The sequence below is a fragment of the Mustela erminea genome, chromosome 4 (assembly GCF_009829155.1).
Source record: "Mustela erminea isolate mMusErm1 chromosome 4, mMusErm1.Pri, whole genome shotgun sequence".
NCBI lineage: Eukaryota > Metazoa > Chordata > Mammalia > Carnivora > Mustelidae > Mustela > Mustela erminea.
In genome coordinates, this window is record NC_045617.1 from 114,290,178 (window position 1) to 114,310,165 (window position 19,988).

Genomic DNA, 19,988 nt, shown 5'->3' on the forward strand with positions numbered 1-19,988 from the left:
AATACATTAGATTTTGGAACCGTTTTTGCAAAAAAAAAAAAAAATCTGTGATTCAATACATTGCCATTCATCATTACCTTCCCTTTACAACCCTTCATGCTATTTTAGTGCAGACAAGAGCTCGCCTATCCCAGCTAATTTGAATTCATTTTTCAAATGAGAGTTCATAAGTGACTATGCTAAAATTAAGGTCTATTACATTTTCTGCACTTCCTTTGTCTGCTAATGTTATAATATGATTTTTAAGTAATTGGGTTTATTTTGACATGATTTCTTATTTAGAAACTCTGGCTTATTTGCAAGTCTTTTATCTATACATGTTTATATATTTTATATAGATATTGTCTTCCTGGTTGCCATCTAATTATTTTAGAGAGACTTGGAATTACATTTTTTTATTTAAGCCATATAAAATACCTGTATATCCCTAAAAAAATATGAATCCAAGAATGCTAGGAAAATTGGTAGTAAATGTTTTTGTCATTAAAAACAAGATGGGAGGGGCACCTGGGTGGCTCAGTGGGTTAAGCGTCTACCTTCAGCTCAGGTCAGGATCCCACAGTCCTGGGATTGATCCCCACATCAGGCTCCCTGCTCAGTGGGGAGCCTGCTTCTCCCTCTCCCTCTGCTGCTCTGCCTGCTTCTGCTCTCTCACTCTATCAGTAAAATAAATAAATAAAATCTTTAAAAACAGGAAAAGCAAGAGGGGAAAATGAAACTAATTCATATATAGAAAAAATAAGTATATTTAAATGTACTAAATAGATGATGGCTTAGACCTCATACTTTGTCATTTATTATTTTTAAAGCAAGGAAAGATTACCTCCTCTTCTTAGTCCTTTGGCCACTTTTATTCAAAAGCTTAATTTTGTAATTTAGGAGATCAGATTTACAAGGCAACTGGGAATTTCCCTCATGACCTGTGGGATAGTCTAGTCCTTGTGTATTCTTCCTTCACTTCCTAGACTACACATCAGAGTGGTTACAGTCTCTCCCTGGAAACCTTTCTTAGTGACCCAGTGCCTTGGAAAATTGTTCATTTTGTCCTAAGGAGACATTCTGACTCTAGTCTTACACACACACACACACACACACACACACACACACACACACCCAAGTTAATTTAAAATGAGAAATGGAGACTTCATCTGACAAAACAAAATGTTCGCCCTGTTGAGAGATTTATGGCCCCATGTTCCCCTTGGCCACACTGCTTGAGTGCCATCACTGAGAAGTGAGAGGCAGTGCTGAACGAAAACCATACTACTTTACAGACTTGGTGAGAGTAATTTTACTCATGAATAAGCAACAGCTCATGCTTGTGCAAAATGTCCATCTGTGCCCTCTCACTGTGGCTCTCCCTCATTAAAAAGAGGCATTGGAAGCCAAATAGAAAATAAAGTGTTTAATTTACCATAGATTTCAGAGCAGAAATACGAGTTTTGTTTTACCTTATAACATGATTATATTTAACAAATTTAAACAACTCAATATAATCCTAATGTGTTAATTCATCCATTATGAAATTAGCAATTTATCTTAAAGAATATGTTAAAATTGGTTTCTTAAATACTAAAATAAGGATGAGTTTTTAATTAAAAAAATTTCCCTACTTTTCCCCTAGACATAATTTGTTTTAAAAAAAGTCATCTAACAGAGGGGTACCTGAGTGGCACAGTTTTGGTTTCTGCTTAGATCTTGATCTTGGGGTCATGGGTTGGAGCCCCACATCCAGCTCCATGCTCAACTCAGTCTGCTTGGGATTCTCTTCCTCCTTCTCCCTCTGTTCCTACCCCTCCCGCCGCATGTTCTCTCTCTCAAATAAATAAATAAATATTTTAAAAAATCATCCAACAGAGGAACCATGATATCTTCTCAAAGGGTCTTTTAAATATAATATCAAATTATATTGTAATCTAGTTGGTGACAAAATAACACTGAGTTATAGTCAACTCAATATATAAGTATATATTCCAAAAATATATAAATTCAATATATTTAATGAAGTTCAGGTAGCAATCATTTTTTTCTATGTTTCCCAAAACTGAATTGATCATACTGATTGCTGGTTTGTGGGGGCGGTGGGGGCAGATTTCACTGATTAATTTAAAAGTAGTATATATGGTGGGCTTGACTTTTCTTTAATAAGTGTGGGAGGAAAAATAAATTTCTATAAGAATCATTCTTAATTACCAAAGATGGTATAACCTATTTATCTTTATTCTTAGCAGGAAGCCCATTTATATTAGTATATTTGAATTTCACAGTGAAAATAATTCATAAAATCAGATATAATTTATCAGATATTTTATTATGTAACAAAAATGAATATACCATTGTCATCTCTTAGTACAGTTTCCAAAAATGCCCTAGTTCCAAAGTAATTTGTATGCAGAATGCATAGACTTATTGTATATAAAAGGATTCATCTCATATAATCTAAAAAAATAAGAAATTTGATAAATAATTTTTTAATTTAATAACATGATCCCTTAAATTTATCAGAGAAAAGGTAATTTACAAACTCCAGATAAATCTGGTTTTCCATATTGTCACTTTCTCACAACAAATTACTTGTTTTCATAAATTTCATTGTTAAAAATAAACAGGGCATCTTTTAAAATTCTTGTCAAAAGGTGACTGGCCAATGCAGGGGTTGCAAATAAGGGGAGGTGACAGGGTGATTAGAAAGCAGTGTGGTGGGCAGCAGCTGAGCAGCAGTGATCCTGAGCCAGCATGACTGTCCTCTCTAAGGAACGTGGTTTTGTGTTTCTGACCTGTACTGCCAGCTTCATAGTGGTAGCTCATCTAGCCCTCAGTGTTTCCAAGGCCCAAAAGAAGTACCAAGTGAAGTATCCTACCATGTACAGCATGGACCCGAAAACAGACACCTTTTCAACCATGTTCAGCACGTCCACGAGAACACATTGAAAGTGTAACCACCCTTCTTATTTTTCCTAGATGTTGGAGGTGTTTACCACCCAGGTATAGTTTCTGGCCTAGCCTTGGCCCGGATTGTTGGACAAGTTCTTTATGCTTATGGCTGTTACACAAGAGAGCCCAGCAAGCAGAGTCGAGGAGCCCTGGGCTCCATAGCCCTCACAGGCCTAATGGGCACAATGGTGTGCTCTGCCTTCCAGCATCTTGGTTGGGTTAAAACTGGCTTGGGCAGTGGGTCCAAATGCTGCCATTGAAGAATTATAATGTGTTTAAAAACTCATTCATTTTGAATGATTTACTCTTATTTTCAGTTACGTTTTTCTTTTCTAAATATAGTAAAAGCTTGTGGCATTAGCCTCATGCCTAAAAAAAAGAAACAATAGAGAATAGATTATGAAATGTTATTTTATACTCACACACTCTCTCTTTCTCTCTGAATTTAATTCTGTTTTGTGATTAAAGGGGAAAAAAACCCAGGGAGGAATAAAATTAAGAGAATGTTACAGACTATGTTCTCCCGAAATATGTATGCTTAAATCCTAACCCCCAGTGTGGTGATATTAGGAAGTGGCGCCTTTGGGAGGTAATCAGGTTATATGGGTAGAGCACTCATGAATGGAATCAAGTGCACTTATGAGAAGAGACATGAGAGTTCCCTCTGGCTCTCTGCTCTCCACCATATCAGGATAAAAATGAGAAGATGGCCATCTGTGAACCAGGCCCTCTGGATGTCCCAACACCTTGATCTTGGACTTCCAGCCTCCAAAACTATGAGAAATAAATATCTCTTATATAAGCTACCCAGTCTATGATAATTTGTTATAGCAGCCCTAGCTGAGATAGAGATAGGATATAAAAAGAGAGGTCATGATCCTCAGGGTCCTGGGACTGAGCTCCCTGCTTCATGGAGAGTCTGCTTTTTCCTCTCCCTCTGACCCGCCCCACTGCTCATGCTTGCTCTCTCTGTCTCTCTTAAATAAATAAATAAAATCTTTTTTTAAAATAGTAAAGACAGAATGAAGGCCTTACGTTCTGTGGCATGTTGATTAAGGGTAAGTTATTCAGATCACATTTACTCATGGCCTGCAGGAAAAGTAGTTTCTTTTCAAAATACTCATCAGCTGGTTAGCTACTCTAACAATTCAGTCTTTACACATGGAAAAGCTTTCTTGAAATGGGGCTGATGTAAACATCAGTGTTTAACTGTGATGGATCATGCTCTGTATGTAGTACAGTGGGGTCTCATCATGACCTGCCATGGGGGCAGAGGAGCGATGAGCCATCAGTTGTTCTGAGCAGTAACATCTCACGTAGAGTCACTTTTAGCTCATGAATTGGAGATTTCTACTTTTCATCTTGACCAAGATTTATAGGGAAATAATAAGTGCAGGAAATGTCAAGCCCATCTCTGAGGTAATAATTTCCAGTTTTTGTTCAAGATTTTCATTTCATAGTTTTAAAACATTGTTCTTAATATTAAATAAAATATTTTCACATGTAAAGTTAATGATAGCATTTATGTACTTAGGGCCCCCTCCCTCTCAGAGAATATACCTGTCATTTTCTGTGAAGCAGTCAGTTGGTTTCACAGTTTTTCTGGCTCTTTTTGGACATTCGTAGACATGTACTGAGTAGCAATAACTTCCCAACAATTGCCCCTGAAATAAGCTGGAATCAATTTCTAGCAACTATTACTCCCTCAATAATTCTTCAGATTCCTGAATTGGTACTAATTAGCTCTTAGCTGTTACCACAATAATACTGGATAATAGATTACCTAATCCCCAGGAGCATTCAGAAAGCATTTATTTCTTTCTCACACATGGGTTAGGGCCAGTTGAAATTTTGATGATCTAGACTGCCCCCAGCAAGGTATGGCTTTAAGTTGAATATTTGATCTAAGTTGACACTACCTTTCTTTCATCTTTCTCAGACCAGAAGCTATCTAAGGCATTATTTTCTCATGGTAAAAGGCAGAGTAAATGTGCCAAAGCCCAACCAGATAAGAATCTTTTAACCCTCTGCTTCTGTAGTTCTGCAAACATTGTACTGGTCAAAGCAAATCACTTGAGTAAGTCTAACATCAGTGAGAGAAAAAAATATTCTTTCATTCTTCTGGGAGGTTCTGCATAGTGACTTGGAATATGGGATAGCTGTGGAAAAAAGTGGGGAATTGGGAAAAATAATGCAGTCTGCCACACTTTACCTTCTAGATCACAATTACTCACATGACTTCCACACACAAAATACCTTAATTCTAATAATCTCTATTCCCCAGATATCCTAGAATTCTTGTTAATTTGTGGAATCAAAGTCCAGGATTTTCTAATTTATGTCAATTCTAGATTCAGCTTCTCCTGACCTGAAACCTTGTGAATTTCAGAGACAAGTTGTTTAATCCTCCCCCATGACAAACAATCTCCCAACACATAATTGTGAAATAGGGACAGGATAGCCAAAGTGAACACTCCATTCAAAAAAAAGGTGACAATGAGAGCCTCATTGCAGTCACTGGTCCATAGTTATTTTGAAATCTCACTAGATGAATGTTGTCAGATCTCCCTGTCCTAGAGAAAGGGAATATCCTTTCATTAGGTACTGATACTACTCCCTGAGAATTACCTAAATAGGGAATGAGGTTGTATCAACTCTTCTGTTGGTGAATATATTCAGAAGCATCAAGATTTTTAAGACAAGGAAAGAAAAAACTTTCCTTTTTAATTCATTTTTTACTTTTTTTTCTTCTTTAATCTTCTAGGACAAAATTACACAGGTTTCTAGATTTGTAGAGATCTCAATGACATGTATCCATATTCTTTCCTTTACTTTATGAAATTTTTGACTAGGTAATATATTTTAATGACCCAAACATCAAAAAGTATACAAAGGTATAGAGTGAACCATTTACCTCTGAGTATATTCCCATTTTTTCTTTTTTTTTTTTTTACACAGAATTGTAATATACTGTAAGTATTATGCAGTGTTTCTTTTTTCACTTAATGTATCTTACAGATGTTCCCACATCAGTAAAGAAAGAACTCTCTCATGATATTTTAGAGCTGTGTATCATTTTATTTAATGGATATACTATAGTTTTTAATTAGTCTTCGCATCAAAAGACAGAGGAGTCCAGATGTTTGGCTATTACAGATAGTGTTGCAATAAATAATCTTGTATGCCTGTCTTTATGCACATTGGTTAGTATATTTGTAGGGAAAAAACCAAAAGTGGAAATGTTGAGTCAAAGGGTTTATGAGTATATAATTTTAAAATAAACTACCAAATTGTCTTTTATGGAATTCTAACAGTTTTACTCCCACCAACAATATGGAGAGGGCCTCTTTTTCTATGGCATTGTCAATAGTATGTTAGCAAACTCTTGGAATTTAGCCAATATCCTAAGTGAAAAATGAGGTTGCATTTCTTTTATTATGAATGAGGACTTACTTCATGTATTTAGGAGCTATTTGTATTTTTTAGAATTTATATTAACTGTTCTTAGACTGTGACCAAATTTCATTGGGTTGCTAGATTTTGTCTTACTACCTTAAATAGAATTGGGTAAATGAGTATTTTGTAGGAGCTACCTGTATACCAAGGAAACTAGTCCTCTTCAGGTTACTTGAATTGTAAGTATTTTTCATATGTATTGCCTTTCTTTATAGTTTTTTAAAAACTATTTAGAATTTTATTTTTCTTCAACATATGGCCTAATTTATCACTTTTTCTTTTATGGCTTCTAGATTTTGTGTAACAGATAAGCCTTTCTCTACTTTAAGATTATAAAAAGAGTTCTCATATCCTTTCTTCTAGTACTTTTACTATTTTTTATTACATTTAGTCTGATCCTTTGAAAAATTTTTTGGTGTATGTGTAAGATAGAGATTCAATTTTTTATCCTTATGGCTACCTGGTTTTCTCAATACCACTCACTGTATCCTCCATCTTTTCTCCATGAATATGAAATGCCACTTTTATCATATACCAAATTCTGGATATTTTAAGAGTCCATTTCTGAAGCTCAGAACTTTTTTTTTTTTTTCTTAAACTCACATCTCTGTTCATGTAATAGTTCCATATTGGTTTCATTACTGAGGCTTTATGGTGTTTTATGTGGTGGAGTTACTCATTCCTCATTCTTGTTTCCTGAATTTTCCTGGATGTTCTTGTTTATTTATTTTTCTATATAAACCTTAGAATAATTGTATTTCATTCTGGAAAATAAATATTGATTTCTTTTAGGGTGTCACTACAATTACAAATTAGCTTTGAGAAAATGAATGTCTATACAGTGAGGTTCCTATCCAAGAACATGGTAAGTGCTTCTATTTGTTCCAATTGTCTTTTATGTCCATTAGAAGCATTTTTAAAATCTTCTCTGTCTTCATAGATTTCTGATTAAGTGCTTTTCTTTCTGATGCTATGTATGACTCGGCATATGTGATGCTGAGAAGGAAGGACTTGTTAGCTCTTTTAATCCTAGCTCTACATCCAGATTCCTGCAGGACTAGAAGGAATAGATAATGTAGTAAAAAGGCATATGAAAATTTTAAGTGCAAATGAGGGGATAGGTGGGAAAGTGTAGCAAATGTGGTGCTAACGAGTTTCTGTCATCCTGTCCAATGAAAGCCACCAGATTTGTCTGGCACACACAGCATGGCAAAAGCACGATGTACCTAGAAGGGCCACAGAAGGTAGAACAGCTGCCATTTAGAAGTGAATCTAAGAATTTTTATCAATTAGACTTGGCTGTATGTAATAGCTATCCCAAATAATAGTAACTTTAAACTTAAATAGATGTTTGTTTTTCTCTCCTATACATGAGTTCAGGTGTTGGCACTCTAGCCCCAGTGTGGTCATTTCATAATCAGTGATCCAGTCTCCTTATTTCTTTTTCACCTACTATCTTTAGTGTGTGGTTTCTGTTTTCAAGTTTGCCTCACGGTTCAAGATGGCTGAAGAAGCTCTCACCAAAATGCACATTTCAGGCGTGGAGAAGAGAAAGGAGGTGCAGGGCAAAAAATACACCACCAAGCTAAGCCAACCCTCTTTTAAAGCCTCATTTTTTTCACTTCCCCCTCCTCATCTATCTATATGAGGGGCTGCTCTCAAGAATATGAGAGCTTGCTACTAAGGAAGAAGGGGAAAATGAATTTCAGGAAAGGGACTTCCAGCCCCTACCCCAACAAGAACATTTTTTTTTTTTTTTCACATTCTCCTCAAACTGCAGTGAGAAGGAGAAGGAAAAAAATCCCAAGGGGAAAATAGGAAAGTGAAAAAAGTGAGAGCAGTTTGATTATTTTGTATACTTTAGGATCATTTAAAACAACCCAGTGGTCAGCAAACTCTGAACTGGAATCAGTGCTTTGGTCTTTTAGTTTTTCAGCTCTAAAATGTTTTCAAAAAGGAATTGGGTCACATGTTCTCTTTTTCTTCTTTAGACTTGAGGAGCCTTGGTAAGGAGTTAACATATTATCTCCAAAGGGCACGGTCTTTACGGGGCTCACAAAGATGATTAAGACAGTGTCTGCCTTTGGATTCAGAGGGCTTCCTGAAAATATGACTTTTTTTTCTTTTTGGAGACCACTAGACTAATCAGAGTTAGAAGCAGCTTTCTGAGGGAGTCTGAGGGAAAGTGTAGGTAGGTGTAGGAGTGTGTCTCTTCTCCTGTGGGTCTTATAGTAGAGCTATGAGAGAGATGGGGTCCTGGGAGGGGGGAAGGAGATGGAGAACATAACATGTATTATTTAAAATCTGGGTGAAAAAGTTTGAAACATAGCTTAGAGAGCAAATCGTCTGTCAATGCAAGAGGACTGAAGACACTAACCCTTCGCGTCCTTCAGATCCAAACAGCCTCTGGCACCTGAAGCCTCATTCACCTGGAGGAGGAGTTCTGGGGCTGCTTTCAATTCTCAGAGTCTTCATTCTGTTGTAGAATTCAAATATTTTTGTGTGTAATACAATTTTATTCTTAAATGACTATTAATATACCAAGATGTTACATTTAATTTTAGGTTCTCAACTGTAGCCATTTAAGATTTTTTTCAGTATATCCAAAACACGATGCAAATAAATTGGTAAGCATTTCAATTCACATATTTCTTGGAATATCTTATTTTTCTTCATTTTTTTTTCTTATTGCTCTTGGATTTATTATGTTACTTTCCATGGTTAAATTATAAGAACTTGCATGGTTGCACAGAAAAAAAATATTTTTAAAAGGAATTAGGGCAACCAGGATGTCTATCAGTAGGTAGCTGAGGTATCCTTCAGGTAAACTGTAGTACTTGCTGGCACCAGATTATTACTCACTGTTAAAAAGAAATGAGCTATCAAGGCATAAAAAGACATGGAGGAAAGTTAAGTGCATATTACTAGATGAGAGAAACCAATATGAAAAGGATACATACTGTATGATTCCCATTTTATGACATTTTGGAAAAGGCAAAACTATGAGACACTAAAAAGATCAGTGGTTGCTAGGGGTTGCAGGGAATGAAGGACAAATAGGGCAGAGGATTTTTAGGGCAGGGAAACTTCTGTATGTTACTGTCACGATGGATATATGACATTAAACGTTTATCAAAACCTATTGCATGTACAACACTGAGTAACTTTAATGTAACTGTGGGCTTCTGGGGATAATGATGTGTCAGTGTGGGTTCATCGATTGGAACAAATGTACCACTCTGGGGGGTGATGTTAATAGTGGGGGAGGTTATCGTATGAGCAAAACCTTTATGGGAAATCTCTAAAAAATAAAATATTTAAAACATTTTAAAAAGAAATTAAGGATTAATATAAGACCTGCAAGAGTGTGTAATTGTGCATAATTCCACAGAGTAAGTCTGCTGAAAAAGCCTGACACTAGGTGCTACCATCTGAAGGACTGAAGCCACCATTTGTGGTGTGCTATGTGGGACCAATAAATAAGACACAAGAGAAGAAATGTAAACGTTACCACATCCTGTTCTATCAGTGGCTTTGCCGCTGCTCACTTTGGTTTTACTCTGCTGAGTCTCTGCTGCTTCTGAACTTCTTTGATTTCATAACGGAAGCTCTGAGTCTTTGTTGCTTTACAAAATTTCATGTTTAAACTTACTCTTTCTTAGGAATGATAATATAGACACCACTCTTACAAACATAACATAGACAATCATAGCCCCCTAAACAATTTGTTTCTCTATCAGAGAAAGCAACAGAGCTACAGATGGTATGTTCAGTGAGCCGAGAACTTTGGGCTGAGAAGCTATTAATTCTCACAGCAGCTCTTCTACTAACAATTTTTTGGTCCCTGGAATTGATGTCATTCAGAGTCTGCTTCATATACAATAAATCTTTAAAATGAGAAAAATAAAATTAACTCTTGTATTTTAAGAATATTTACAGCACTAGAAGCCAAAGCTGTTGTATTAGTAATCAGTTGTATTAGTAATATCTTGCGGTGTAACAAATTACCACAAATGTACTGACCCCAAACAACATAAACTTATCATCTCACAGTTTGTGTGGGTCAGGTGGTAGGCACAGCTTATCTGGGTTCTGTGCCCTGGGTCTCACCTGATTGAAATCAAGGTGTGAGCCGCCAAAATACTGAAGTACTTACTGGAGAAATAGTTTTTCTCAATTTTTATGACAGTAGTCCCATAACCTTCTCAGTAGGTTTCAGTGTCTTTCCTAGCTATAATAGCATCTATAGAAAGCAACCCTAGTTTTTTCATCCCAGTTATCTTCAGTTAAGAAGTATTTATTGAGGGGCTCCTGTGTGGCTCTCAGAGTCCTGGGATCAAGCCCCACATCAGCTCCCTGCTCAGCAGGGGAGTCTGCTTCTCTCTCCCTTTCCCCCTCTCATACTCTTTCTCCGTTGCTCCCTCTCTCACGCTCTCTCTCTCTCAAATAAATAAGTAAATAAATATTTATTGAGTACCTCTTATTTGCCACTTCAAGGTACTAGAAATACTAGATGAATAAGAGGACATTCTCTTAGGAAATGAATGATCTAGTAGTGAAGCAGATTGGGGAAGGATGTTAAGGGAGACCAAGCCTGAATCATTTTGAGAAGAGGAAAGAAACTCAGAGTAACTTCCAAGATCAATTGTCTTGATTCTACAACTAGTGAGTAACTGGAAATTCTCCACAAGTGATAAATTTGTCACGGGCAGCTGTTGTAGTCTATGAAGTAGAGTCTATGAATCAGTTTGCAGAGGTCATCTGAGTTGATGAAGACTGTTACAGACTTAACAGTCAAAATGAGATTCTAGATGAATGACCAAGTATAAGTAATATTTTTATGACAATGTTTGTAGTTGGAAGATACAGCCATGTTTACCCAATCCATAAGGGAGATGAAATTCTAAGAGAGGATCAAAGGGCAGGTGAAGACTTTTCCAAACACAGTTATACAAATAGAAGGAAAAGAGTCTAGGAAGTAGAAGAGTATGCTGAAAGCTTCAACAAGCTACTGGTGCTATCTTATACCTAGAACTCTAGGTAGAACCCCAGAGGTTTAGCTGCTAACTGCTGTCAGCTCTTGTGTCCTTGTTCAATCCTTTTCCCTTTCCTTTAATTGTGATTGATGCTGGAATTGAATATCTCTGAGAATGGAAACCTAGGAAATGTTCCAGGATTTTTGATGATGAAGGTGGTCATGTTCCAAGGCTCAGAGTATAATGAAACCTGTAGCTGAGATAGCACTAAAGAACTTTCTCTTTGGAAGAACTTAAAAATATGAGGATGATATTGGTTACCAATTAGTTAGGGAAAAGAGTATCTGATGCAAGTTTGAGTGGAGTCAGTGATGTACTTGTCTTTTCTCTGAGAATGGGAGATAGAGTCCAGATGTTTAGGACAAGTTGGGTTGGCAGTGAGTTGAACCTTGTCTGGCTTGAACTTGGATGTAAGATTGTCCAGTAATGTGTTCTCAAAGGGAGCTCCATTGTTAAGGTCTCAAAAGTCACGAGATCACATAATATTTCCTTTCCTGTGGCCTTTCTAATAGTAATGGATAACCAGGAATACTGGTTTAATTGAAAGAATGGTGCTTCTGGACTTTTTACCTCCTTCAGGAGGCAGCCTACAAGAAAGAGAGTCCCAACGGTGCATGATACTAAGTCTCTCAGGTGCAGAAGCAAGAGTTCAAATGTCTCTTAGGGCATTGTTTCTCTAACATATATGATCATATGAATCTCGTGGGACTCTTGCTAAAATGCAGGTTCTGTTGTAGTAGGTCGGTAGGATGGAATTGATGAGAATTTGCATTTCTAACAAGTTCCCAAGTGATACTGATGCTTCTGAGCCACAGACCTCACTTTAAGTAGCAAAACTTTGGAGCATTAGAATAGGGAAAGCATACCTTAGAAGATGTCATTATGGTCTTTGTAAGTTATAAAACCACAAAATGAAAGTAAACTTAGTTTATCCCATGCAGCTGAGGTAGGAATGAAAGAACTTTTTTTTTTTTGAAAGTTTTTTTTTTTTTTTAAGATTTTTATTTATTAATTTTGACAGAGAGAAATCACAAGTAGACGGAGAGGCAGCCAGAGAGAGAGAGAGAGAGAGGGAAGCAGGCTCTCTGCTGAGCAGAGAGCCTGATGCGGGACCCGATCCCAGGACTCTGAGATCATGACCTGAGCCGAAGGCAGCGGCTTAACCCACTGAGCCACCCAGGCGCCCTTGAAAGTTTTTTTAAAAAATATTTTATTTATTTATTTGAGAGAGAGACAGTGAGAGAGAGCATGAGTGAGGAGAAGGTCAGAGGGAGAAGCAGACTCCCCGTGGAGCTGGGAGCCTGATGCGGGACTCGATCCGAGGACTCCGGCATCATGACCTGAGCCGAAGGCAGTTGTCCAACCAACTGAGCCACCCAGGCGTCCCAGGAATGAAAGAACTTTTTAAGAAGACTTACAGATGTGGGAAAAAACCAAAACCCAAATAGGGTTCATCAGGAAAAAATGGGAAATGTGGCAGTTGCTAGAGAAGTGGACAAACCTAACTTCATTAACCTCTAACTCTGAGGGATATATCTTCTCTTTTAGTTTTAGGGGCAACTTAATACCATCTGGTTAAAGAACTATGCCATACCCTCACACCCCATCCTTTTGCCACCCCACCCTCTCATGCTCTGCCATTCAGCCCGTAGCTGCCACTGGCTCTCAACTACTTTTACGCAATAAGGAAAAACTGGGAGTGAATTTTAGACTTGGTTGTCAAATAATCTAGAGTGATCTGGGTGGGGGTGCAGGGTGAGTAATGAAATCTCCCTAGGGGTATAGTAATGGTGCAAGGCTGATTAGCAGATAGCTTCAGTATCCTTCATTGTAGTAGGTTATTTGAATATTTAATGCAGCACAGTTCAAGGATCACCAGAGAATTTGTATTTCTCTTAAAACAGTGCAGTAAAACATCCCTTGTATAATGGATGCTGTTGTAATGCAATCTTGGAAGGAGTTTTCAAGTTCATAGGGTTGCAAAAGTTCTACTTGATCTGTTCACATATACAAATGTGACTTTCCCTGCTCCTCTTTCTGCTGCTATTTATATCAGCTGTCCTACAGATCAGCTTTCTTTGCAGTATCTGATATAAATAACCACAGTTCTCTAAGTACGATTTACTCAAGGTTTCCAGGTAGTTCATGGACTGATATCTGGTTATTTCTGTTTATGATTTGGTGGTGATATGCTTTTGTTACTAATATAAGTTAATACTTTTCATTTAAATGCAATAACTGTTATACATGAACTCAATGATTTTATTAGAAAACTACTCTTCCCAATGAGCAGGTAAGCTGAGTTTGGACATTGCAGGGACATTTAGGAACAAGTAGCAGTGGTGGTCTTTTGAGGCCATGCCCTTGAGATGGCATTTTCAAGAGAGACTTCAAATGAAATCCAAATGCAGAAATGAACATAATGTACTCAGTAGAGTGCAGCTGTGTGATTTGCCCCAAGTCTGCGGATATCTTTCAGACCTAAGGAGTGTGGGCGTCTGCTTATTTCCATGCCCCTTACACTGTAGCTAAAAGAAACCTGAAATATTCCTGCTTCTTTGAAAAAAAAAAAAAATCAGTCAACAAAGCTGGAATATAAAACTCTTTTTAGGGTGAAACCAACCAATAACGTTTTTATCTTGAAATTGTCCATGTTAAAGGCTTCTCTGCCTGACTTCCCATAAAATTCTTCAAAAACATTTGTTCATTTTAACCATTTTAGTTGTATTTTTATCTGAAATGCACTCCTGACTTTTAGGTAATGTTGCAGCAGTCACTAGAAGATTTACAGACCAGGGGTGCCTGGGTGGCTCAGTTGGTTAAGCATCTGCCTTCAGCTCAGTCATGATCCTGGGGTCCTGGGATCAAACCCCGTGTCTGGTTCCTCAGTGGGAAGCCTGATTCTCCTTCTCCCTCTGCTCCTTCCATTCCACTGTTGCTCTCTCTCTCTCTGTCAAATAAATAAATAAAATCTTTAAAAAAAAAACCAAGATTTAAAGACCAAAAAGTATGGAAAGAAGTGTAACTATTGGCATAAAAACATTATTAAGTAGGCAGTAATTTTTTTCTACTAGTAATAAGTCCAAATACTATTCAATCCAATTAATGAAATCTTTAATAATATAAATAGTGCATTTTATTAAGCATTTTTCATTATTTTAGTCATTAAAATGTAACTCAATTATGTTAATAGAATTTTAATGGAATTTAATCTGACATTACCATGCAGCTTCAGAATTCAAATTTTTAAATAAATTTGTAGTAAATACAAACCCCTTTTATTTTCATTTTTCGTTATACAATGTAATGGATGAAAACAGAACATAATGGCAATTTCACAAATTCAATTTACTAACATCTTTAGTATTAACCATACCATTATTCTTCAATAACCATATGCCTTCTTAAAATCCAGATCCTGTCCTTGCTATTAGAACCATGCTTATAGTCACATTAAATCTATTACGAACAACTTATAAATGAAAGAATGCTGGACTGGATTCAACTCTCTAGTTTGTATTCTTAACCAGATCTATACCACTAAGCCTTAGCTTTCCATTTGGTGAACCAGTAATTCTAATCTAAACCTTGCCTAGTTTACGGAAAAGTATTTTTTTATTATGTTCTGTTAGCCACTGTATAGTACATAATTAGTCCTTGATGCAATGTTCAATGATTTGTTGAGTATAACACCCAGTACTTTTATGGAGAAGTATTAACTGAGATGGAAATAAGCTGAGATTGGAAATAAAGCGGTGTGAATGTTTATTATTGTATCTCGCATGATAGGCTAGGTTTTGCTGCAATAGCGAAAGAAAAACAAAGGCCTAAATCTCAGTGGCTTAAATCATAGAAGCTTATTTCCCTCATGCTTCACATCTACAGGAGTCAGGCTCATTGTAATCCCTGTGATTTTCAGACTAAGGCATGCTCCATGCTAATATGTGCTTCCACAATCACTAGGGGAGGAGCGAGATGCAGGTAGGTCATGCACTGGCGCTTAAAATTTTCTCCCAGAAATGACACGCCAGTTCTGCTCACATTTCATTGGCCAGAGCATATCATCTGGCCACACCAAACTTCAGAGTCAGATGAGAGAGGAAATGCAAATATCTATGCCTATATTTATATCTTTATCTGTATCTTGATAATAAAAAGTAAGAAGGAAGGCATAGGGGCACCATCCCTGCTGAGGAATTCTACAGCTACACTGGGGAAGATTTTGGTGGGGGGGGGGGGGGGAACATAAGTTAAGAACAGGCTGTTGAAAAATGGGAGATAGGAGGGTAATGGATTTATGGAGAGGAGGTGATGAGGTAAAATACAGAGAAGAAAAATTCATCCCAGAAATTCTGATTTGGGGGCTGTTCTCAATGAGTGTATTTATATTGTTTTTGTGAAAATCTTGGGACCTTTTAATCCAATGACTCAGCTTTTCTGTGTCTGTTTCTCTTGCATTTGTCTTATTGCTTTGCCATTTAAAAGTCTAGCAATGAGAGAAATTTTGGAAACTATGTGCATTTCGATGTGCTCAAACGCTCCTTAAAACTGAAGAGATCTGTTGGGAAATCACTGGGTACTCCATACTTCTTTTGTCACCTGTAATCACTTAATTGTTTGAATTTTGCTCTCCAGACTTAGCAGTTCATTGTAGTACCAGATCAATACAAAATTACATGATTAAATCAAGTAAATGTATGTAACTTTCACACTCATTACAATTTCTAGGAGCCACTGCCAATATTTAGCATTGTCATTCAATCATGGTAGTGGTCAAGGCTAATGTACTTGTAACTTCATTTTCGTAAATTTTAGCCTTATATTTGTGAGAATGTTGCAGCCGTGCTGTCTTTAAACTGAGTTTATATTACTTTGGAATTAAAACAACTTTTTGAGATAGAAATTAGGTGTCATCCTGATGCAATCGTTGCGAATTTCTAACTCTTTTTAAAGGAGGTGGTTATATTCATTTTCTAGGGCTGCCATAACAAATGACTGCAAACTGCGTGGTTTAAAACACCGGAAATTTATTCTTTCACAGTTCTGGAGGCCAGAAGTCTGACATCAAAATGTCAGAAGGTCATATTTCCTTTGATATCTCCAAGGAAGAGTCCTTCATTGCCTCTACCTAGCTTGGTTCCCACCAACCTCAGGCATTCTTTGGTTTACAGGTGCATCACTGCAATCTGCCTCTGCCACCCCATGACTCTTTCCCCCGTCTCCCTTGGTCTCTGTTCCTGGCTCCAGTTGTTTCTCTCCTTATAAGGACACCAGTCATTGGATTCAGAGCCCAACCCTAATCCCATGTAACCTCATCTTAACTATATTATATCTGCAAAGACTACTCCCAAATAAGGTGACATTCACAGATACAAGTAGGTTAGGGTATCAACATATCTTTGTGGTGGAGGGACACAGTTCAATCCACAAATATGGCATTAAAGAAACTTTTCTGCAAATCTATGGCAAAATTCTGTGGAATACCTCAGCCCCGAAATACATGACATAAACTAATTTCACCAAGATCATTCCCTTTGCTTCTGATTGCCACTTTATTTAAAATTCTGCATTATTGTTTACTTGCCCTAAGACCTGGTTCCTTGATATTGGCTCTTCTCTTTCTCTTGATTTTCTCAGTGGGACTTGTCAAACATCTACCTTGTTTCTAAAAGCATTGGGAGGCAGTTCAGATGAACCAGAGTAGACATGCCAGTGATCAAGGGTGAGTCACTGTTTCCCCCCTCTGTCAGGGATCTGCTGACAGATACTAATGGTAGCTGTCATTGAACTAAATATGAAGCAATGGTAAAAGAAAACAAGGTTTGCACTGCTTTTAATAAAGACACTTAGAATTGTTTATCTTTGCTCTTCAACAACTACATTGGACACATTTAGCTAAATGCTTTTAAAAAAGCAGAATCTTGGAGCACCATATTTTCTTTCAAAGTAATATTAATATAATTTTGAGTATAAGAGTAAGGAAAAATGTTAGAAATTTCCATTTTTTGGTAATAAATTAAGATCCAATGCAGCATCCTTTTATATTACACTATACCAAACTAATACATACCATATGTTACATAGACCTGTGTTTATTGTGCAAAGTGATAAAATGACTTATTAGTTAGTTCTACCTAGCAGAACTGCAAATCCTCTTAATTATAGTAACAAAAGATGGTATGTTGTATTGTAACCCTTGTATCAAAGGAGACAAGGGTATGGATTTTGAGGTCTCTTAAAGATCATGTGATTTTGTAATTCTACTATTTACCAGTCCCTAGTTCAAGGGTTTATAACCTAAGGTCCAGAACTTAGATAGAAAAAGATATATCTTTATTTTCACTAACTCTGATATTTGATACATTCTTAATTATGAATGTAAGCAACAATTCATTGTATTATTGTCACTAATAGAAATCATGGATTTTTTAAAATTTCATTTTATTATTTTTTTTGAGTAGTCTCTACCCCAAATGGAACTTGAAGTCATAACCCTGAGATCAAGACCTGAACAGAGATCAAAAGTCAGATGTTTAATTGACTGAGCCAACCAGGCACCCTGTAGAATATTTTCAAATATCTCATATCATTTGTACTCATCACTACTTCAAAATTATGTTAGCTACTTGACTTGATGCTAGACCTCATTATTTAGTGTATTAATAAAGAATTATTTCAATGTTTTATTAACTGTTTTTACATGATTATTTTTCATTGTAATATCTTTATTTTTATGCATTTTGAAAAAAAATGGTTCTTTAGGCTTCATGGACTGCCAGAATGGCCCACGACACAAAAACAGAACCTCTGTGCTAGTTTTAGTACCTTCTATTTTATGATAGCAACTTAAACAACAGGATCAAATGTCAGCATTAAATATTGCAACTTAATTTCTTTTTCAATCAATTTATTCATCATCTGAATTTTTTTAGAATATTATGATACCTAACATTGGGACTTAAGGTACAAGGTTATAAAAAAAAAAAAAAAAAAATGGAAGTATAATATAACTCCTGTTCTCAGTGATAGCATAATCTAGTTAGCTACATAGCACATGAATTGTCATTGTTTGTATGTCTTAAAATAATAATATATAAAGCCTTAAAAAGTGTTTCCAAATGCTGTCCTACATAATTCGAACTTGCTGGACACTATCAACAGGGTTGTTAATAAGAGTAAGATCATACCAGTTTATAGGGAAAGAAATGACTTTCCCTTAAGCAGAAAGAGATGGAGTAAGAAAAGGGTCAGCTCTTCCAAATTGTAGTTCAGAGGGACTAACATTTCACATCACTCTTTCCTTAGAAAATCCTACATTAGAAAATCCTCAGTCTTTTGTACTGTCTAGTCTACACATTTCTTAAAAGTATAAAATAGCTTGTTAAGAACAAAATGGCCTTGAGGACAACAGAAAGAGCAAAGAGGAAGAGGGGGAATGATTTGGGAGTTGGGAAAGTAGTTGCTGTCCATGTACTTTGATACAGTTGATGTGCAGTCTTTTTTATTTCAACTTTTTTCTGAGTGCAAATACTCACAAAAACTGGGAAGAAAGGTAGAGGCAAGCTGAGATCATCTCAGCGTGGCTTCCGTATCACCTGGTTGACTGTAACCTTCCTGTAAAGAAACTACCCCTAGAGTTCTCTTTACTCAAGAGTTGTTTTTATAGATCAACAGCTTGTTAGAGCATTACTTGGCAGCCTGTTATAAATCTTGAGCCCTTACCCCAGACCTACTGAATCAGAATCTTCATTTTTTTTTTTAAGATTTTATTTATTTATTTGACAGAGAGAGATCACAAGTAGGCAGAGAGGCAGGCAGAGAGAGAGAGAGGAGGAAGCAGACTCCCTGCCGAGCAGAGAGCCCGATGTGGGACTCGATCCCAGGACCCTGAGATCATGACCTGAGCCGAAGGCAGTGGCTTAACCCACTGAGCCACCCAGGCACCCCAGAATCTTCATTTTAATGAGATCTGTGAGTGGTTTGAATGTCCATTAAATTTTGAGAAGCACTGATGGCTTTAAGTTCAACTATAATAACAGAGAATATTAAATTTCTATACCTCACTCTTTCATGGCTTGAGTTTTTAAGCTGTTGTTTGTGTCTTCACCAGGAGAGACAAGACCCATATTAATAAAAATGCATTTAATAATTAGTTTTGGTGAAAATCTCATTAAGTCAGGCAAATGTTCCTGAAGAGCTTGTAAACAGATTTTCATAATGGAGAGTACATTGTATTAGAAAAAGCAGCCCCTGTTGAGACCACAAACTTGCCAGGAGAACTCAGTAAATGTAAGTGGTAAATATGTTTAGAGGGAGCAAGAAGGCCCAAGTATTGCATTTAGGCAAATAAATCATAAGTGCATGGTGTGCCAGGGAAAATTAATGTTTTTCCTGTACCAGGTCTGACATGTTCACACATGAATGTATTTCATTCAGAAAAAGTAAAGGCTCTAGAATGGCACAGTCTGGTTTTATGAGAAACAGATGTGTCATGGTTCACCCACTCCCTGACCACCTGTGGTTTCCCCATGACTCAACTTTCTTGAATAAAGGGAGTTAACT

General features: G+C 36.8%; 1 protein-coding gene and 1 pseudogene across 4 annotated transcripts in view; both read left to right on the top strand.

Moving 5' to 3' along the window:
* Positions 1–19,988, top strand: part of KCNQ5 (potassium voltage-gated channel subfamily Q member 5) — a 539,086-nt gene that overhangs the window by 102,264 nt on the left and 416,834 nt on the right. The gene's annotated exons all lie outside the window — the stretch shown is intronic.
* On the top strand, positions 2,356–3,261 carry LOC116588837 (annotated as a pseudogene).